The sequence below is a fragment of the Erithacus rubecula genome (genome assembly GCF_903797595.1).
Source record: "Erithacus rubecula genome assembly, chromosome: 3".
Classification (NCBI taxonomy): Eukaryota; Metazoa; Chordata; class Aves; order Passeriformes; family Muscicapidae; genus Erithacus; species Erithacus rubecula.
The window spans coordinates 23,044,875-23,068,374 of NC_136689.1; the positions used below are offsets into that span (position 1 = coordinate 23,044,875).

A 23,500-nucleotide genomic window follows, 5' to 3' on the forward strand; every position below is an offset into this window, starting at 1 on the left:
GTGAGTGAAGAAAAAGACTGAGCCTGAGGAGGATGAGCTTCCAGAGGGATACAGGGGCATGGCTGATGCCCCTGAAGATGATGGATGACCCAGGCATAAAAAAGGGAAATGAGATGATATTGGAGAAATTAAACAACTCAGCCTAACTTCAATATACAAAGTGATACTGAACTGTGATAGAAGACAAACAATTTAGGGCTACCCAGTAAATAATACACTGATAAAAACCAATCTTTTTGAGTATGTCAAGAAGAAATTGTATCAAGCCAGACCAATTTCATGCCAGGTTATCTAACTGTTGAGACTGCTGCTAGTGTGAATTGAACATGATTTTTCTAACACACTCTCCAAAATTTTTTTCACAAAAAAAAAGCTGGGAAACATGGTCTAAATGACTGCACTATAAGATGGATGCAGACCCAGTTGAAAATAAGATTTATGGACTTGGAACTAAATGTTTCCTGTCAGAAAAGTGAGGCATATCCATGTCGTGGGGCTCTCTCCAGAGCATGATATTATCTCACTTTTTAAAATTCAAACCTTCTCCTCACCTGCATGTGAGGTTGTCTATGGAGTGTAATGTCTCATTTTGAACACTTTTGAAATCACTTTTTTAATAAGGTGGGGACAATTTAATGTCCAGAAGAAAGTAATATTAATTCTGTGTGAGAAAGCTGTCTCAAGAGATATGGAAAAAGATGTCTAAATATAGGAAATATTCAATAGAATTTTGAAATATGGGAAATGGGTTAGATTTCTGTTGTCCACAAATGACAGGAAAAGAAACAATCTGCATAGAATTCCAGAGGGAAGATCTCTGATCACATCAGAAAAAGCAAATCACCTGCACATTTAGAAGTCACTGAAATAGGTACCCTGGTGTCTTTATAGAAAACCTTTTACTATTCTGCAGCAAGGGGAAGGGAGAGGTGTTTGCTCATGACAGAATTGATGATGACTGTATCTGAGACGTGAGTCGGTGCCAGACTGTGTAAGAGGTATTTCTGACTGGATAGGAAAACTCATCACCCACAGATGTCATGAAGGAAGGAGTGGGCAAAAACCTGGAAGCAGACAAACTACAAGAAACAGCCTCTGGGGTCACAATGATTGTCATCTCAGACAACTGACAGGATTTTGCTGGTTGACATCATGGTCAGCTCCATCCCACGTGTTGGAAGGAGGAGATGGCACTGTTTGCAATCCCTTTCAGGAGCAGGCAGTCACACTACCAGTGGTGGTGTACATTTTCTTTCTGTCCCCTGTTGGGATGACAACTGTAGCAGAGCATCTTTGTGATGGCTGAATGCACAGTGATGACATCACCTCTTGTTTACCTTCTTTGTCTTTTGATAAATGATGGATAAATACAACAGATTGTGAGAGTTTCCCTTAGCAGCAGTAGCAGCTTATGAGCAACATTATGTCTACCAGAATATTAGGTTTCTACTTCTCAAAATCACTAAGCAGAATATAATTACCTAACTCTGCTATACTTGGGATAAACCAGTACATACACACATGGAAGTTTTATTCCTTTAAATTGCCAATGACACAAGTATGGCACGAAACTCAGTGATTTTGTTCCAGTTCCTAAGGGTTGAAAGCATTTGGATCCCCTTCTCATGGTGAAATATCTACAACCATGAAGGTGAGTGATCAAGCAAAGGACCCAAATGGACTAACAAGGATTAAAACATGGCGCCTTACACAGTTCTAAAATAAATGGGAAATAATTTTCTGTCTCCAGAGGTGGCAGATACTTGCCAAGTTCTTCAGTTGTGTCGATGCTTTAGAAAGTTATGCACAATATCTGAGCTAAAATAAACCAGATGAATGTTTGCCACTATACTAGCATATACAGGGAGATTTTTTTGAAATGTTAAAAAATTCTCAGTGATCAGACATTAAGGAATGTCTAGCACCAAAAGAACATAGAAAAGATCAATTAAAGATTATTTTAAAAGAAAGAAAAATTTTGTGCTTTTACGTATAATGTACTTAATTTTAATTTCTTAAAATCCTGAGGGGCAGGCAGGTAGAAAGAAGCCCAATGATGCAGCACAGTAACTGCAACATTTTGAACAATATTAAAACTCTAAAAATCAGTAATTTTGGAAACATTAAATTGCCAGTCTGTAATTATTATTGGCAAAATTTAGGAAGGATGAAGTACAGAAAGACAATCTGTTGTCGTGCTGTCCTAATCTACTGTGAGCATTATTTTTACTGGCAATGTTTTATGGAATTTTGTAACAATAAAATGTTTGGCTTTGGAAGCACAGAAAACCAAAACAAACCAAGTTTTGTTTCATCTTATGGTTTAGCACTTCACATCTTCCATCAATCTTCACATAATTGCATTTTAGCCACTATTCATATTCCTTGAGATACGTGTATCTTTAACCTATAATGGAAAGACACATAGTTGTAAAAAAACCCAAAAACATATAATAAACAAACACAGCACATTCACAAAGATAGAATGATGGAATCATTAAGGCTGGAAATGACATCTAAGAAGACTGACTCCAACCATTAACCCACCACTGCTGTGCTCACCATTGAAGTGTATCAGCAAGTGTCACATCCCAAATGAACACTTCCAAGGATGGAGATTCCACCCTGGACAGCCAAATTCAATTCTTGGTAAATGAACATTTGCCAGATGTTGTGGTTTCCAGAGTCCTATCTGGCAGAGGCTTTTATTCTGTGGCAGTTGGTCTAAATGTTTATCTAATTTTCCTTTACCCAGTAAGGTTTGTTATATACAAAATCTTGTAATTTTCTGTTTCATCAATGACATCTGGCAATTTAGAAATATATTTGTTATTTGCTGAGACCTGTAAATGCTTTTCCATGCTCAGGTTCATAAAGATCCACTACCACAAAAGAGTGAAGCAGTGGGAAAAATAAATTATGAGCAAGGTTCTTATCAAAAGTTCATCCAGTTGAGCTGGAAAACTTCCTCTGATTTTAAATCTGATGTTGCTAACAAGCATCCTTTACCTGTCTCTACTGCTACTCATATTGGGGGAAAAGAGCTAGACAGCAAGGGAAGTGTCATAAAAATATTTAAATAAGCAAATAAGGATCCAGTTGGAATTTAAATACTTTTTTTGGGGGGGACTCATAAAAAATTGTCTTTCCAATAAGTACCTAAACTTCATATTCATATGTGCTTTACAAATTCCCACATATCAAACTATCTCAGGACTAAACCTCAAAAGTTATCAATTCCTCTGTCAGAATCCACTGTAACCACATCTATACTTTCAATTAAAATAATACCAGGGTATGGTGCAAGCACAAGTTTGCAACCATCCTTCCTCTTATCTGTTTGAATGTGTTCTGGCATGATTTTGGCCCACATCAACAAATGCTGTCTGTGAGACTGTATTGGTGCAGATGACATTGCAGTTCAGGCCCAAAGCAATTTTCAGTAGGCAGTGCAGAAATATGTAGTTTTATGGGAAAGAGAAACAGGAAAAAACCCATTATATCCCCCTTTTTTCTTAGCCTGTAGAGTGTTTTGGACTGGAATACTCTTTATTCTTCCTATAGGAATGTGCCACTGTGTGGAGTGCTTAGTAGTGAGGTGACCTATTTGGCTATTCTAGAGCCCCATGTAGTTCCTACATTTCTACCTTCTATACATACCTAATTCCTATGGACTGTCCAAAAGAGTAAAACAGAAAATATGCACAGACTGAAAACTATGACTTGTTGTTACTGCTCCCCATGGTGTAGGTATGGAGGTTCACCTTTGGTTCTTGTGCTCTTTGCATGGAATCCAGCCTCAGCATCAGACCTGGAGTGCACCTTTGCTGTTACCAACCCCAAATGGGTGATATGACACATGTATTCAATAGGCCAGCAAAAATCCTGGACCTTTGCAATGCAGCAATGATGCAGAAATTTTGAGGAATTCTAACAGTCTAAAGGGTAGCCACAATAAATTCTTGAATGACAGGAGAGAAAAGAAAAGAGAGAACTGGAATCTATACATAAAGAAAGCATCCCAACTCTATTTGCCCACTGGGGAGCAATTCCTGCCTGCACATACTCACTCTTAGTGAGTTGACTGAACTCAGCCCTAAGAAGGCTGACTGCTCATCCTACAACATTATTTTCAAGTGCAGCTTTTCATAATCAAGCCTTTCCATGCTGCCTCTGGTAGAGGAAAGAAAACTAGAATTTTATAGCCTGGACAAGGGGACAGCTGGATGGGTAAAAACCTGCAGGGGCAGTCAGGCTTGGAGGTTGGCAGCCAATGGCTCAGACACTTCTAGAAGGCTGCAACAAGTGCCCTGGGAAATGGCTCTGTCCCAGGGGCTGTCCTGTCCAACACCTTGCCCAGTGACCTGGAGGAGGGGATTGAGTACAGCTCCATCAAATTGCAGCTGATACCAAATTGGGATAAACGACTTAGGGGCAGGGCTGTCATGCAGAGGGACACAGGCAGGCTGGGGAACAGGCTGACACAGGAGCATGATGACATTTTATGATAATTGTGCAAAGTTCTGCACCTGGGAATCTTGACAGACAGCAAGAGGAGGCAGCAAGAGCCAGCAGGGTGCTCTGGCAGCCAAGATGGACAACAGCATCCTGGGCTGTACTAAGCACAGACAGAAGATTCAAGCACCTGATTATCAGTCTCTACTTGGCACTTGCTAGACCACATCTGGAACACTGCCTACAGTTTCAGGTTCTCCACAAAAATGCAGTGTTAATAACAGGAGAGCCACCAACACTGTAGAAGGACAAGAGACAATGAACATAAATTGAAACTAAAAATTTCTGACAGGATATAAGAAAACTTTTTCACTATAAGGACAGTCATTCATTGGAGCAGGTTTTCTAGAGAGGTTTTAGTCTCCATCCTTGCAGATTTTCAAGACTCAGCTGAAGAAAGCCACAAGAAATCTGGTTTGATCTCCTGGCTGATATGACTTCAACTTTAAATATGTTGGACTGGAGATTTTCTTATTGTCTTCAGCCTCAACTCAGCTGTGATTTTGTGGTGCTGTGACTCCTGGTTCCTCTAAAGCTAAAGTTTTACAACATAATTTTTCAAGCCTTACTGAAAAAAATTCTGCATTCTTCTGGTTTCTTTTGGGTCATGCACTTTGAATTAGAATTACCTTATTGTTCCAAGACTCATCTGAACTATTCATTGTCACAAAGATGAGGAGAAGTGCTAATTAAGTTGATGAGTTGTGAATTGTCAGTTTGGATCTCTAAGCCATCACAGTTATTTTGAAATAAATTATATGCATTATTAAAGGGTGAATATCATCACACCCATGTTATAACTGAGGAAGTCTCAGAGGAGAAGACTTAATTTTCTCATTTTCCTGCAGAAAATTAGTTGTATTCCCATACCACAAAACATGAATTTTAAACCACTAACACAATTTATCAAACTTAAATATGCCAAGGGTGGTTGGAAACAACTGAAGAGTGTTTTCTTAGTAATTCTAGCTTTCTTTTAAGTTACAAAATTTGCTAATATTAGCACATGTATTTATGTAGAACATTTGTGTCACCTAACAATCAGTATCTGGGATAAAGAAAAATCAAGTCTTTTCTGAAGCACATCTGACATATATAATGACATCTAGGAAATAAAAGTATTTTTCAAGTTTTTTGTTACTCAGTTCAAAATTAAAAAATCCACTGTTAACCACATGAACAGAATGGGTTGCAAGACTTATTTTTTTTTTAGCATGGTGTTATTTCTATTATATATCTATGAGAAAAGAAGCAAGACCTGCAATACAAAATAGCTTCTTCACAGTTTTGTACCTAGACATCTCCTTCAACCAGTATTACAGTTGCACAATAATCCAATAAAGATACCCACATGACACAACATGGACTTGTTTGTGGTGAAAGAACTGTCCTCATGGCTTGCTCAGCTGCAGATTGCTGGGTACCTGCTATGGATCCAGTTTGCAGAGCACTCTGAAAGTTGTGTGTTGCAAGCACAAACAAGACCTTACAGGTAAAATATTTTTTCAAAAAAAAAATTAAAACATTGCACTATGTGAACACAGAAAGCAAGCAGCTAATTAATGACAGAGCCAGCCTATTCAACACAAAATTTTTACAACAGCAATCAGATATTGAACAGAGGAACCCCTTAAACATAGGACAGTAAAGACTTGTCTCTGACTTCTGTTCTTTGATTTCAAAGAGAGAGACAGAAGGGAAGAAAAGATAATGTCAGTTAAGGTAACAGCAGATGAGACCAAATAATTGCAAATGGTTGAATGCAGAAGCTGCAGGATGTACTTTGCTATCAAGTGGGTACTTGTTAGAAGCTATTTATGTATCAAGTGTTGCATGAGAGGATCCACAGGGAAAAAAGTGCCTGAGTGCTAGAGATGCAGCTGGAAATCAGGATGGAATTCAGGCGAGACCTGAGGACAGGATGGATGAAGGGAAGAAGGTTTGCAAAGAATACCTGATGAGAATGGCTGAACACCATCATGAGGAAGAAGAGACAGCTATGGAGGAAGGAATGAAAAATAATAAAATCTTCCAGGAGGGGCTTGTTGGGCCAGAAGACAAAGATTAAAGAAAAAAAAAAAAACAAAGCAAAAACATAAGGCAGAAGGAGAGGGAGAGCTAGTATGTCAAGAAGAGCAGACAGGAATACTGGGAGACTAGAAAAATATATGGGGACAGGGTAATCATTGAAGACTGCAGGACAATTGAAAAAAGTATTTTTAAAAAGGCAAAAAAGAACAGACATCTCCTGCATCAGCATGAAAAGGCCATTTTCAAAGGGACTCACTGGCCCTAAGCATCTTGGTTTAGAGCAAAGGAGCTCTGAAAGAGATGACTTTTTCCACTTAGTGCTTAGTTTTGCTGGTGGGGCTGCTTGGCTTCCAAGTTTGGGAGAAAACTATTGCAGAAGTGTAAATGAAAAGCAAGCTTGCCCCGAAGAAGAGCTAAAGGGCCAGTCCAAAGTGGGCTATATTATCACAAAGTTATACCCCACATGCATGAACATCAAAAAATCTTAAACCCCCAGATATTTCTGTCACAATCTTTTGGGACCTGTAAAATTAACCAAATGCTGTGTATCTGCTGCCATATTTATTGTCAAGAGTCAGCCCTTGACTGATTCTCTAGCACTCCTTCCTCCTTCATCTTCTCTAATCCTAGCTTGGAAGGCTTATTTAACTTCCCTATGTCAGTTGTTGTCCAACCAAACTTTCTGATCTTTTGCTATTATCTGTTTTGCAAACAGGTGCAAAATGCCAGAAGGTCGAAATTATTCTGAGCCATGAAGGAGCTGAAGGTTTCCTCAGGAGCAGCCCAGCATTGGCAGTCTCATCATGAGAGAGGGCTGCATCATGACTGATGAGTGAAGAGGACTGATGAGCCAAACAATCTTGAATTTGAAAGGATGAAAATCATTCTTGAAGAGCAAGGGCAATAATCACCCTTTGGGGATAGCACAGCAGGAGTATCCATGTTCTGGAGAGCTTGAATTGGTGTCCTGGTGGGAATTGTCATTGACTGTGTTGCCCATTTGGCTGCCTGTGCTCTGGGATACAGGATAACATATCTCCAAGCACACCCTTCAGCCACTCTGGGATCCTGCCCATGCATCCCACAGATGAACAATTCAAAAGCAGAAACAGGAGTCTCTCTGGCTTGCTTCTAGTACTTTAGCAAAGCAAATCTGTGTCAGTGTTCCAGAGTCCAGCTCAGGCCAGTACACTGTTTCTGTGCAGGTCCTTGTAGTGGAATGGGAGTAACATGATGTTTCTGACACTTGGATCATTCAGTGCAAAAAAAAAATCTGTATGAGGAAGCAATTTCCCTCTAGGAGCCTTTTCCCAATCTCACTGCTTAATGCCACCTCCCCACATTGCTGTTCTCTGCCTGCTGCTAGCCTTGGTAATGGTGTTTTGGTTGAGGAACCACAGTAACCCTAGGCTGGAGTAAAATATTCACATGTGCATAATGAATATGACAAACATAAGCACCAACTGCTTTGATCTTCTGCTCTGCTCCTGTTGTACCCTGTTATGTACTAAGATATACACAGAGAGCAGTACAAGAACTGGCAGATCTGTTGCTGCAGAGGATGGAGGAAATAGAAGTATAGGTTTGTTCTATGTCAGAAGCAAAGGTAAAAAAATGGAGCTTTTAGAGAAGTTAATTCCTATAGCTGAAAAACATAACAGCTGTAATTGCTGTTCTTCTTAAGGTATTTAAAATATACTTCACTTATCTGCTTGTTTAGACAGAAAGAAAACACAGAATCTACACCTGTATCCTCTACAAACATAAAGGAGAATGAATGTCAACACAGCTATATAGATATACATCAGTTGTCTATTTCCAGTAATCTTGTCAGGGTCAGCCATAAATTATAGAGAATTTTTCTACAAATACGTTGGAAAGTGATCAAATCAATATTTATGCCAGTATCAGGAAGAAATAAAGGGGGTGTGGATAGAGGAAAGTGGGGGCTGGCAGAGGACATTGAAATACTGCTGTAAGTATAAAAATAAAATAAAAAACAATTTTCACATGCATTACAGAGTTTAGTCAAAGAACTAGTGAATCTTTATTTTATGATCTTCCCTATTATCAAGTTGTGTAGCACAGCCATGAAATTAACACTCAAATAAGGAACTTAATCCTGACATAAATAACTTTCCCACAGACAGTACTACAAGATTTGTCAGAAAAGTGTGTTCAGAACTTGACCTCTTAAATGAATACAGAGTTTTGGTGGGTTCCTAATTATAACATCTCATTTAGCTACCAGGGTAAGGCAACTGAAGCAGTAAGAAGTACAAAGAAGTCAGTTGTTGACAGATGGCTTGGTCTTTGCAGCCATTACTCACAGAAATAATATTTGCTCATACAAGGTGGCCCACAGCATTCACTGGAGTGTAACACAACTTATCAGAGAAATTCAAGTTTCCTGATAAATCTTTCTAAAAATGAGTCGTGGCAGAGAATCAATCTCTTTTTTTTCCGAGTGCACAGTTTTTGTGGGTAAAATCACTACTTTGCATTAAAGTAATTATGGACAAATTACTTGTTTCAGCGACTTTAAGACCTTGTAATTAATTCAGGAAAACCTTCAGTGTCCTTTTAAACTAAACAGCTAGCTTGCAATCCAAAGTCATGAACAACAAAAGTTCACCAAAATCATGGGTGTTTTAATGATTGTAAAATGGGGTTTTATGCTTTGTAAGCAGTTTTCTGACATATATGAAAGTTGCCCTTTGGCTTTATGCTTGAACTGCTCAAACCTGATTCTAAGTCTACTGACATCAGCAGGAATCTTTTTTCTGACTTCAGTATCTTTCAGATTACAGCTGGTGCTTCTGCAAGGATAATGGGACCACTCAACCCCAAAAAGCAATGAGACTCACCTGTTGAAGGATGAAGACCATAGCTCTGGACAGGAATCAAATTATGCTAAGAAAGCTACCACAGCTCTCAGAAAGAGACTTTAGCTGACTGGTATTTCACATGTGTGGGAAAAGAAAAATACCAGAGGACTTCTGATACTACCCACGAAACCTGTTTAATAATGGCCATACAGAAATGCACAGAATCTTTATTGTCTGGACACTTTCTGGTTTTTACTGATACCGAAGAAACTAAAGCCAGCTAGTCAAATCAACTTAATTAATTAAGAAAGCATACACTCATAGGAAGGCTTTATTATCTTATTTGTCCTAGAAAATTAATTATGTGTAGTCAATAGAACTGTAACCATAGTGCTGTCAGGAGCAGCAAAAGAAAACAGAGCAACCCATGAGTGCAACAGTTTTAGTAATTGCAAATTTGAAGCACATCTCTTTCTCATTATGTTTGAATATCCAAACTACTGTGCAGCAAATTTGGAGTTTAGACATGATGGCACTATTTTGCTTCTCTTTTACAGAGAGATATCCAATTCAGCATCAGTGTGAAAGGAAGAACAAATACTACTCTCTTCAGTGAGATATGAACATCAAAATATGAATTAAGTATTACCTCCTGAATTCATTCTAAAGGAATGCAATAAATTAGACATAAAATTCATTCCCAGTGCATTAAAATGGCTGCATACTTGAAACAGGAATAGACAGGAAAAGCAAAAATTACCATTCTAAACCTTCTTCATACCCGTTTCCCATTAGGTATTTTATTTTCTTGTTCACAGTTGTGCTGCAATCAGAGATTCAGCAGTAGTATAAGTGGAATTCAGCAGCACTGCATTTCATCCTGATGCCTATATGATTGCTAGAGGAAGATATTTTATTTACACAGCTGTGATGTGTTTTGTAAACAAGTTGATTCTGACTTCTGAAAGCTCATGGAGAATTATTGCAAAGGAAAAAAAAGAAAAGCTGACACAAGCTCCCACGTGTTTGACTTCTTGCCATGTTTACAGATAGGAACCACAAAATAGTGCTTCTGTCTGTTTTTTCTGGAATGAGGCCAAAGCTATTTAAGGACAAGCAGCCCAACAGGTTCCTCTCTGAGCACAGCTGCAGCAACCACTGCTTTAAGGTCCCAAAGTACTATGACCAGCCCCAAAGCAGTAAGACCAGTTCTCTCTCTGTACTTAATAAAGCTCCTCTGTTAAACATAATTGAATATTTTTTTTAATAACCAAAATTCATTTACGAAACAAAGTCAGCTTCTCCATCACTTTTATAATGGCACTGGTATGACACAGACTGCTGTCATTACTTCTGCTGTCAATACAGCTTCCAAATGGAAAAGCAGGATTTTCATCTCAAGTTGCATTTGCTTTCCTCAGACAACCACATTCTTTATCAGAAATGCTTTCTCTTCTTCATGCATAATCAATAATCTAAAACTAGACTTACCTCACAACAGCTTATGTATAAACAATGCTCAGATCTAACAAAATCCCCAGTTACATTTGTTTAGCATATTGCATCAGTGGAAAATTTAGACTTGATCTGTTAGCTGAAGGTCTTTTGGACTGCTGAGTCACACATGATTAATTCTAACAATATTTTAATTTCCTTCATGATTAGGTAACTAATGATTTGAAATGAGATTGGGTGTTCTAAACTGAATCAAAATTAGCTTTTTTGGGGGGATGAATGAATTATAATTGATTTATGAAGTGGGACTCTCTAGGGCCTGACTTTGTAGTGCCTATTGATGAGGCTGAATTCCCATTGAAACCATGAGCAATTTTCCTCAATGAGCATTGAAGGATCTGTCCTTATGATGTAGAAGTTATAACTAGCTCTAGCTTTTGAGCCACTCTTAGGACTGCAATTACAAACACTCCAGAGCCATAATCCCCAAAATGAATTTTGCTAAGAATTAGACCAGAATTTCTGAGTAATGTGTACATGGAGTAATCCCAAGGGTTTTATGTCTTTCCCTGGCTACAGTATTTTGCTAGCATAATAAACACAGAAATTTGAGTTGGAAGTACACTCCTATAAGTGTTCTCCACCAAAACAGCTTTGGGTACACTATGCACATGCAATTCAGTTTATTCCATAATAATTAATAATAATAATATTAATAATAATAATAATAATAATTCATCTTTATATTTTTCTTATGATTGCTCAATGACCTCTCACAAGCAAAATTAAGAAGCTGACTGCATTTGGAGGTCTAGAAAGGGATTAAAAGTCACACAAATGCAGTGTTTTGGTATTTTAAAAATTATTTTAAATTATCTCATTATTAAATAAAACTTTTTTTTTCTAGACCAAATGCAAAAATGCTATTGTTTTTTCCCAACAAACAACTAAAAAAAACTTAAGTTTTTTGTTGCAATTAAATATTTTCTGGGTTTTTTTCTTTTTTCTTATCTTTTAAAATCAAGATGTTGGCCTTTCAAGATCACCTTCTTTATAGACTTGTGTCAAGAGGCAAGTCTCTCAAAAATGGACACACTTTAGAACCATTTGTTGAGATAATTCCATATTAATTTTTAAAGCAATTTGGCAAATATTTTTAATAAAAAAATCTTCTAAACAAAAATGCCTGCACTTCTAACATTACAACCTGAGTACCATTTGAAAAGGCAGTTTGTTAGCTATTAGTACATATTCATTTTTGAAGCAGCTGTTGTATTAAAACTGCACATGATTTGGAGCACCTGTCATCTCCTGATGTCATGGAGTTGCTATGTAAGAATTTGAATGGACTTTTCTCTGCTGGCATCAGTGAGAGTTGAATCAGCCATGAAGCCCTGTCCTGTCAGGGCTGAGGTTCAATAGATTAAGAATGACCCCTCATGTCTGAACACAACTTTGATTTGAGTTTCAAAGCCTTAAGAGATTTCAGCTTTTATAGGATTTTGCCAGGAGAGAGGCAGAGTTTTCACTAATATTTCCTAAAGGTATGTCAAAGAGTTTTAGGAAAAGATGGAATATCTACTAGTTCCCTGCAAAAAAAACCAACTATTTCAACAGTGATCTTGCAAACCAAATTAGGAAAAAGAGTTATCTCCCTATTGAGAGGGAATGAATGAGGAAAGCACCTGAAACTGGAAGAGAATGATTTTCTGAACTGTCAATTTCAATATTTTGTGTACAAAAATGAGTCTTCTATGAAGAATTAATATTTTTCCTGTTGTTCATTGTGTAAATAAGTATTTTTCATTGTTTTCAGAAAGACCTAGTTATTGTTGTTCATTTCCATAGAAACACTGACATATCACATAGTACTAGATAGCTGTGCTAGCACTGCTAAGGTAGTAATTTTCTGACAATGCTACAGTCTCAAACCCAGTAGTATATTTAAAGATATATTCTCACATTCTCTGATAAAAACAATCTTATATCACATCAAAAAGTATAATCCATAAAATCTTCTGAAATACACAAGGAAACTGCAAAGATGAGTTCACAAATGTCTCAGTTTTGTGTTGCTACTGTCATTTTGGGAGGCATAACTCCCTGAAGATGTGTAAGAATATCCTTTATTGCATCCCTCTGGATGATGCTGATTGACTGACTCCTGCTACCAAGTGATGCACACACAGAAAAATATTTTGTCTCTTTACTTGTGGAGGAAAATAAGTTTTATGTTCTTTTCCCTAACAGATCAGAAGCTACACCCAAGTAAAACAGACAAAGGACCAAAGGCTGGCTACAGTAACAACTTCAAGGCAGATTTTACCTTGTTAAAGTAGTTCCCCACTACTGGGAATGCCTGATTTTCCTGGCCAACATATTGAACCAATGATGGTGAAGGCCAAAAATGTGAACATAAGTTTAAAAATTATTTCTGAGTAGTAAACTACAAAAATGAATACCTGGCACAGGGTGAGCTCTGCAAACGTCAGAAAAGCATTCCAGGAACTCTGAAAAGGATCTTACTTAAATTGAGGAAGCTTGTTCCACACCTACAGTTTCTCCCTAAAAGAATCATTATGCCTTCTGTCACAAGATGAAAGCAAGCCTCCATTATCTACATGTCTCCTTTGCTTGGGTTTTGTGTGATTTAGATATTATTCTGAGTACTGACATTTAAACCTACAGCTTGAGTCGTGTTTTAATGTTCCAAACATTTATGGAAAAGTATTGGGCTCTCTGATCCAAATGTTAATTTGGCATTCTGAAAAGCATTGGGATGAATTCTGACCAACACTTCTGCATTAGCTTCAGAGTTGTTTTATAACTGTATGTAAAGAAACTGATCAAGTGTAGAAAATACCAGCTGATTTAGAAGGCTAGTACTACAGTGGATAAGTTATCTATGAACAAATATACTTTTTTGATTTTGCATTTGTCTGTAAAATCAGATCTCAGTAAAAGCATGAATAAAGCACATTTTCCTGTTGGTGTGTTTGTTGGGTGAATCTGGCTGGAGAGCAGCATTTCTGATTTGTGAAAAAGTATTGGTGGGAAGCAGGAAGGGTTATTTGGTTCTACTCCGAATCAAACAACAAATCTTTTTTTAATTTCCCACGAACTGGAAACTGAGACAATATTTCATTCTGACAATCCCAGCACATGAAACTTCCTCCAGGAAATAGCCTCACTGCACCAGCAGCTGCTCAGTGAAATCAGCATTCCTGGTACTTTCACGCTTGCTGTTCGCCCACCTTGCCTTCCCCAGCAGCTGCCAGGGCACCCCAGCCCTGCAGCTCCCCCCAGCCATTCCTCCACAAATGGTCTCACACTCCTCATTTCCACAGCTTTCAGGCTCCAGCCTATGGAGACACAACCTGCCAAGCCTCTCAGCTCTACAGCAGAAAGTTGGGAAGCCCTGGAGCACAGGCTTTGGCTATTGGGAGTCCTGGTCCACCCTGATCCACCAGTGCACCTGACTGAATGTTTATTTAACATAAATATTTACAGAAAAACATTTTGATTTAGGGAAAAAATATTAGTTTCCAGGTCTCTGATGTGTCTCTTTAGAATACCAAATATGAGAAACCATAAGTGGCAGGCCAAGCTCTCTGCCACTGTCTGAAGCAGGTATCTATATGGACACAGAGCAGATAAATGGATCCTCATTCTTGGTGCCTTATGAGTGAAACAGACTCCCACTAAAGACAGTGGTTTTTGTAAGATTCCAGAGTATAAATTATTCCAGCATGGAAAAATCTGCCTTTACTAAGCTTATGACAGAAAGTGCTTATCAACATAGTCCTTGATTTGGAATCATAAACTGCTGTATTTCATAGGATGCTTAAGACTGACTTCACATTAATATTAGCAAGATGCATTTAAAATTATGGATTTACACACACATGTTGTAAAACAATACTAGAGTTGTTCTTTTCTAAAATACAGCTTATATAAATAGAAAATTACTACTGAAACTTCAGAAATACAAAATGTAGCACATTAAAGAGAGATTACATTTATGATTCTTCCAAACATGCCCAGTTCCTGGCACTAAGGCATGCAATAACCCCCCCACATACTATTAAATTGTCTTCTCTTTGAAAACAGAGTATCCACATCTCAGCTGCTATTGTGCACGTGCCAGGCCCATGCCAGCTCCCAAACTTTGTCCAGCAATCCTTGGGAGAGCTCTAAATCAGCTGAGGAGAGTTCCAGAGGCTTCTGCAGCAGTTCTGAAGTATGGTGATATTGCTGTGACTGGGGATGTAGCCTGAGATGCACACACACTTACAAAGCCTTAAAACTCTGAGTTACTTATTGGAGAGAGCTGTATAAACACCACTCAAGTATGCAATGTTTTCAAGGTGTCAGGAAGCCACTGGAGTGTGGTTTGTACAATCTGGGTCAGGCACTAATGAGGGTAAAGCCAAGTGAGAGGCTTGTTTAAGTACAGCACGCTGACTAGGAGCCTTAATTCCAATCTTCCAGGACTTTTCTGCCATGTAAAGGCAGTTACCCACAAAACACTGGATGTATGCTAGAATGACAAGTCTTGAATCTGTATTCAAATTTGGCCAAAGGGAAATAATTCTTTCACTGAAGTGTTTTGATTTTTCATTGGAAAATGTCATGGCTCCACTAGGAAAAGCTTTTTTGTTGTTTCTTTTTTCTTTTTTGTTTGTTTGTTTGGGGTTTTTGTGTTTTCGTTGTTTTGGTTTTTGGTTTTTTTTCTGGGAACACATGGGGTAAAAGAATTATCATATTATTCCTGCTGTTAAACTGAGATGACATACTTTTGTCTGATTCTTTAGACAATTTTCTGTAGCTGCCTGAGCTGCTATAGTCTCATGAGAGCTGAGTCTGCATTTCCCCATCCACATTTTCCTCTATCAGCTAATTAAATACCATTCAACAAATGATTAAAAAAATATTACAGATTTAATTAAAAATGGCTTATATCTGCCTAACATTTCTCATTTGGGATACTTTGGAACTTTCTATTCCTTATAAACATCTGGTTATATTCTAAATTAGCAAAATTTTCCACAACAAGCATCAATTGTTGAACATCTTTATAGCCCCATTTTTCTTATTCCTCAGATGAAAGCAAAAATGGAAATTAACACACCTCAAATTTATTGATTCTATTGTGACACCATACATTGTTTAAAATTATTATTTCTATTATACCTATGACAGTTCATAAAAGTCAAATAAGGTTCATATTTTCAGCCCAAATTATTTTACTTTTTGAATAATATCAATACCAGTATTAAATCATTAACTAGTACAGAAATAGTACTGCAAAGTTTTCCCACATAAAGATGCACAGATCATTTGGAGGACAGACAAGAAGACATCAGAATTGACAAAGGTGATAAAGTTTTACTCACAGAAATTCCAACAGTCAAATACAAGGTCTCAAGTCTTCTTTCACCACAAGGAGTAACTGACTGGCTTGAGGTAATTAAATTATTTGTGTAAAGTGATAGAGAAAGTCAAATCCAAATCATGTTACTCTTAATCCCAGTCAGATATGCTGGCATCCAGTAAATTCACTGCCTATGTAAGCACCAAGGCCAGAAGGAAGACAAACAACTGCATACACAGTCATTAATGACAACTTTTATTGGACTCTATGACATACGAAATTCATCAAAGTAACTTTTTACTCTGCAGGTTCACAAGAACATGAGGAAAAGCTTGTGCAGAAGCCTTTTTGTCTGTGCTGCCCACGGCCCATAAATTAAAAAAAATGGAAAGAAAAATCTTTCACTGTGGTAAATTTAAAATGTTGTATTTTTTACTATGAAGATATGTTCATTTTATTGCTACCACTATGTACAATGCAAATCTTTCACAAAGCCTGCAGAATCTTTTAGTATTCTTGTCAGAGCAACTTATTTACTTACATAATAAACACCAGGAAAATAGTAAGAGACACAGGTTTTACACTGGTTGTAGTCACCATCAGAGAAGTACAAGCTATAGGGCCTCTTGATACTCCAATATTATAACACTCAGTACAAAATGTCAAACACTTTGCTACCTAATCCCTAGAGAATCTTTCTAAAACCAGGCTGGATTAGATATTCTGAATTTATTAATTCTGACTTCCTGTTATTTTCTCCTTATGCTGTTCCTTTTCATCCTATAATGGGATTTTGGAAACTATTGCCACATTCTGTTAATGCCATTTCAAAAAATTAGTTTGCAATCACTCAGTCAAACCTGAGTGCAAATGCTAATACTGAGAAGTCTCTATCAGAGTCACAACAAATTTAGCCAGCAGAGTTTGCTGAGGAAAAAGTTGTTCTTATTATCAGACTGAAAATGAAGAATTCTGTCAGGCTAGCAGGAAGTATAGCTATAATCCTAAATGTGATGATTACTTCTTCAGACAGCTGTACACAGAACTGCTTAAACTACATCATTGCTCCCCTGTGTCACAAATACAGAGATAAAATTGAGAATTTTGAGGATTTTCTCTCTATAGCCATTACATGAGCAACCAACACTATATGTCAACATCAAACATGCTTACATGATCTGAAATTCTGAGTTACTTATCTCCTAATTACTTTACTGCATAATATTAGTTGCATAAATTGTATTTAAGACTAGGTTTTTATACACCATCAAAAAGGAAGTTTTGGGTAATATGAAATGCTTTCATTCTAATAGTACTGATTATTAGCTAGGATATGTTCAGGCTCCCACTTCCCACCTTGCATTAATAACAAAATCATATTTCTCAAGGTCGAGGATGTCCTGCATAAGTAGTGGAGAAATATGAATAATTGTATATGATTGATAAGAATAACTTTGTAGTAACATTTTCAAAAAATAATTCACCCAAAAATCCATGTGTGAAAACAGTCACCACAACAAAATTTTTGTCCAAATTTGTTATTTTGGTTTGTATTTTTTGGTAAAAATTATCATCAGAGTCATGATGTGAGTAAGTGTGATGGCACAGCTTACAAAAAAGCACCACTGAAACATTCTAAGCATATTTTTATTATTTTATTAAAATTTATCCTAAGAAGTTAGTGTCAATCTCTAATTGGACTGCAGTAACCAACAAATATTGTGAGGTTGCAATGCTTGATATCACAGGAATAGAATGCAGTATAGGTGCAATACAATGCTTTACAATGAGCTAGCAAATAAAAGAATAAAGGAAAATCAGACTAGAAGAGAGACACTGGAGTCCATATAATAAAAACTACACATGGATATTAGGAGTCCACAGAATGAAGAGGAACTATTCCTGTAGGCATCTACATGAATATATAGGCAGGCTAGAAAGGGATAGTGTGTTACACAGACTGACCCTCAAATTAGGGACCAGTTAGTCATATGGAAGGCAATATGTTTGTACACATCTCTTCACTTCTGAAAACATTGTCTTTTTGAAATGGAAAGAAAGATAATGGTGTTTGAGTTGCACCAGAGCCTCTGGTTGGGATGATCTGGTGCAAGACCTGAATTGGTTTGCACTCTGGTCAGTAAAGGAGAACTAGAGTTCAAGACTTACCAGCCAATTTAAAAACACCTTTATGACAACACACAGAGCAGTTCCCTCGGGTAGATAAGAAAATTTAACCCCTTTTACATAAGCAGGAAAGTCCAAACCTAGACTGACAGAAGTTTTCAGAAAGGCTGACTTCAAGAGGATAGTGATAATTTGTACAAGTTTTGCTAAAGGAGTACTTTTTGTACTGCTGTGTATCATTTGAACACAACTGCAAAGTGATGCAATAATATTCATGTTGTTTCTAATAGAGATTCTGATGTGAACAGCTTGTTATTAATTATGACTAAATTACAACCCAACACCCAAAACAGATGCCAGAAATACAGCAGAACTTCCCTTCTGCTCAGGAACCAGTCTGACTTTCATTGCTGCAGTGACTGATACATCCAGAGCTGCATGCATTAATATGGTGGCATACAGGCAGGTCTTTGGGCACAACTCAAAACTGAAGCAGAGCAGGGGAAGAACTTCCCTTCCCCCTGTGCAGCCACAAGAGCTGCACTGCTGGTACACTGAACAAGGCCTTCCACCTGCACACAGGCACTTTTGATTTCAAAATTAAGCAGGCAATTTTGATTTCAGGTTTTTAAGCCATAATAATCACTACATTTTCCATTAACTAATTTTAACTAAAAGAGAATCTGCACACATCTTCCCTTTCCCTGTATGATCTGAAATAAAAACTGTCTTCCTCTGCAGGACTTCACAGACCTAATTTTCCTTCATTTTGAGATCTCAGATCTACATTACAACTCTGTTTTCTATATCAAAACCCAGTTCTGTTCCTTCTCAGAATCCCATTTTACCTCATATCAGTTGCTTACATGAAAAGATCTAATACCAGGAAACTAGCATATTTTTAGATGACTTTAGTGTGATTTAGTGGAAACAAAGACATCTTGTTCCATGAGAATACCACACAGTACTCCATGGACACCAGTTTGGAAAGTATTGGTATAACTTTAAATAACCTTGTCCAGCCAGATATGTTTTCCAGGAGCCTTTGCCACATTCAGAACTCCAAATGGCCTTCACATGCCATGTAATTTTGATTGTGACATGATTGTAACACTTCTCTCACACTCAGATCTGAGCTGTCAGCAAGAAGCAGCTCCCCTATCAAAAAGGGGAGACACCCACAGTCAACAGAAGCAGTGGAAGATACTCCAGGATATCCATTGTAATAATGCAAGGAGATGCAGAAAGCAAGAAAACTTAATAGAGAGTCATGCACTTAATCATTCTCCAAAAAGAATAAAAAGAATCTGTTTACAATTGTTCACACCCAAAAGTATGTATAATATTTTCATTGTGCAGTTATATTAGTGATAAGGGAGTGAGGAACTGGAGCAGGTTTTCCAGAGAAAAATCCTGTGGATGCCCTATCCCTGCAAGTGTTCAAGACCAGGTTGGATGGAGCTCTGAGCAACCTGGTCTAGTGAAAGTATCCCTTCCCATGGCAGGGGGTTTGGAACTAAATGAACTTTAAGGTCCTTCCCGACCCAAATCTTTCTGTGATTCTATAAGTCTAAGTCTCCAGACTTAGACTTAAGATCCTGTAAGATCCTTTTCACTTAATTCAAGAAAAAAAGCTGTGGAGTTTATAGCAGCATTTAACAACTTATGTTACCCAAAGGACCACTTTATTCTTCTGAAAATTACCTGTACATCATCTTGATACTCTTGCATTCTCCTGTGAAAAATAGCTGTCAATTTGGTTCTCCATGCATTTTTCCCTGTTGGTTTCCTCTTCATGTGTGAGACTCTGATTTAGGGTTAACAGTTTTTTTAAGAATTTGAGGAACTGTAAGCCATAGGCATCAATTAACTTAGCAAACAGAGAAATAGGTATAAGCACTCAAAATAACCTTCACAATGTCACACAGCAATAAACAACATGCAAACTACTAACAAGCTATCAACACCATTGAAGTGAGACCTTTGCAGATGACTCCTGATGTCAAGTTGAGAAGTACAAAAAAGCCAAAACATAATAAAACAATCACGTAGGAAGAATCTTCTCTTTTTCTTCAGTGTTTCTATTGGGTTTTTTCATTTCTATGATTTGGAAAATTTCTCACATTAGTCATAGTCTGAAAGGGGCAAGATTTTCACTTCCATGCCCCCAAAATGTTATTTATTATCCGCATTTTTATGACATTCATTAAATTTATCAATGTAAGTTTAAAACTACTTGCCAGCTTCTAGAAATGAGCACAACAGAAAATTCATTCTGGTTGATTTCTGTTTTGAAATTATCCATTTTCCTTCTAATACAGGTCAGTGCTAGCCAACACTTCTCTTTCCACACCAGGTAGAAAAGCATCCATGAAACCCAGCAGTAACTTTACTGGGACTGGTCTTTCCATCCTATAAGCAGAGCCTGTTTCCTGCAGCAGTGTGAGAATGCAAAGCACTCTGAACAGCTGAGCTGCATCCCTGACTCACAAGGGCAGGGACTGCTGTGGTTTGCAGACCTTTCAGCAATACATCAGATTAAAACAAAATGCCCTCGCTCCTCATACTTGTCTGTTTTTATACTATAAATATAGTGAAGATCATTGGTGAGCATTTGAGTTCACCTACACTTCACTATGAGTGATTCAGTTCCCATGCCACTAAAGTAAAGCCAGAGATAATGGAAAGATGGGCATGGTGCCCTATCTGCCTGGCAGACATGCATGGGTTAATTCTGGTGACATTGACACCCAGAGAGGTTTCAGCAAACAACCTAAAGGTGATGCAAAGCCTAGTACACAAAGCTGAACATATAACCCAATTTTAGCAGAATGTGTAGTTATATTTCTAGCTTGTATCATCATACAGGAGAGCTCAAGAGCATATTAACTTCTCTCTAGTGAGCCTAATTTCATTTTCAACTGCTTTTCCTCACTTGAAATTTGCAATTCAATGCAATCAATTTCACTTTGGTTAAACAGTTTAATGTGCTCTAATAAAAACAGGCAATTGATATTCTAATTCTGTTGTATTGAAGCTAGCATTGTATTATGAACACAGATGACAAAATATAGCAAGTACCATGGCAGCTATTAAGGACATTTTTTCTTCAGTTGTTTGTATGAGATATAACAGCAGCCTTTATTGCACTTTTGATTCCAAAGGGCTAGAAGATACTTTACAAATTACACCTTTAAACAGCAAATAATCTTAATTTCTGTTTCTGAGATACATCAGGGTAGTCTTTCAACATTTTGCAGAAGTACCATATCATAATTTAAGGACCAGTCTTGTAGATACTTTTTGAGCATTAAGTGTTTCACCGGGATCTGCTGACAGGATCTTGGTCAGCAGGGAAATACTGCAATTCTCATTTTATTGTACTGGGTGGAGAATGAATATGTAGAGGTATAATACAATTTAAAGACCTGAAATCTGTAATTTTTTCAGAAAATCTTCGGAAAAACTTCCTGCCTTCTATTGACTGGAACACAGGAAGCCAGGGGAGGAATTAAGTGTTTTCTATGTTTTGTTGTGTGTTTTGTTGTGTGCTTTTTGTGTTGCTGGAAATTGTTTCATACAGCATAGTTATCTGTCTAAATAATCTCAAGAAGAAATAAACAAACAGAAACACTATGTAATGTCCTTAGTTACCATTAACTAATGAGCAGGATCTTGCTTTTCACTGTCCTCTGTGTTTAGTCATCAAACATATCTGCAGCATTGGTACAGTACTGATTCTGGACAAAGACTATCATCTAAGAAAAATGGTCTTGTATTGTTTGCTGACTTTCCACATGATTTCAACAATTTTGAAGCTTATAAATCTTGAAATCTGATTAAACCACATTCTGATACATCAGATGTCAAATCAGGCCAGCCCTTTACCTTCTGAGGCCTGACCTTTCTTGGCAAATTTTCATTAATGGCAGAGGCAATCCTGCTGGCAAAAGGGCTGAAGAGACACTATAATGCCCAAAGGAAACTTGAAAAAGAATGTATCCATCTAATGCATTTGGATGAGTCCCTTAATTTGTGTGTTTGAAGCCAGATCTTCTGAGAATCTAAATCTTGACTCCCACTCTAATTTTCCAAACAAATTTTCTGACGCATTTCTTTTCCCTCAGAAATTATGAAAGCTCATGCAAACACCAAATAGGAATAGATTCAGAGTTGGTTTACTTTTTTGGCTTTTTTCCAGGCAGATCATTATATTCAAGGCAAAGGTTTTTGAATTACATTCATAAATGTGAGCAGGATCACCTTCAGAAGGATTAATGGATTTGCATTGATGAAATAGTGCAATACACAAGACATGTAATTATTAGTCTTACAGTTGATACTTCCCTCCCTTACAAGTGCTACCTGCTAGCATTGATTTAATAGTTTTTCTTCTGAATTAAGGACAGATTAATTATTTTACAGAAAGCCAAGCTTATTTGTGAATCAATTATCTCCTATGTGTGTTTTCTGCTCTTATTTTTCTGCATTTCTCAATAAATGAGAAGCTATTAAATTTGGACAAATATTTTTACAGATCAGGTGGTAGGCAGGCAACAATAACAGTATTGAATTATTTCCATAGAAATGAGCTCATTACCTCTGTTTGTGGCAAAATAGTTTTAAATGTGTTTTGCATATGTGTTGCCAATCTGGTAGGCAGAGATAGTTGCAGGAAATGTAATTAATAGATAAATGAAACCAAGTATGGCCAAAAAACAGTTGTGTTCTGAACTGCTCAGTTATTTTGTTAACTTAGCCCTTGTTTAATTCTTGATCAATAAATCAAGAATAACATCAATCATCTTTTCTCAGAACTGGCACTCTGGGTATGTCACAGGATTATTAAAAACTTGTCTGTTTTGTGTTGGTTTTAGTGGTGATTTCAGCCAGGTATGTGAGGAGAAATCACATAAATCAAGCCTAAAAAAGGAGCATAACATACCCAAGTTGGTATAGTATGCAATAATTATCAAATACCCACATTGTGCTACAATATGGAAAAAAAAATCTAATTGCTCAAGCAAATATTCACCTCTTTAAACCACACATTGCTTTGCAACTTCATCATCAATAACTCTCTTCCCTGAGGCAAGACCACATCATTTTCTGCAACAAGACAAAGCAACTGAAAGGTGCTTCAAGTTAGTAGGTTCAAAAATAAAACCAT

General features: G+C 37.3%; 1 protein-coding gene across 2 annotated transcripts in view; it reads right to left on the reverse strand.

Annotated features, from left to right (window-relative positions):
• Positions 1 to 23,500, reverse strand: part of CALCR (calcitonin receptor) — a 147,122-nt gene that overhangs the window by 103,819 nt on the left and 19,803 nt on the right. The gene's annotated exons all lie outside the window — the stretch shown is intronic.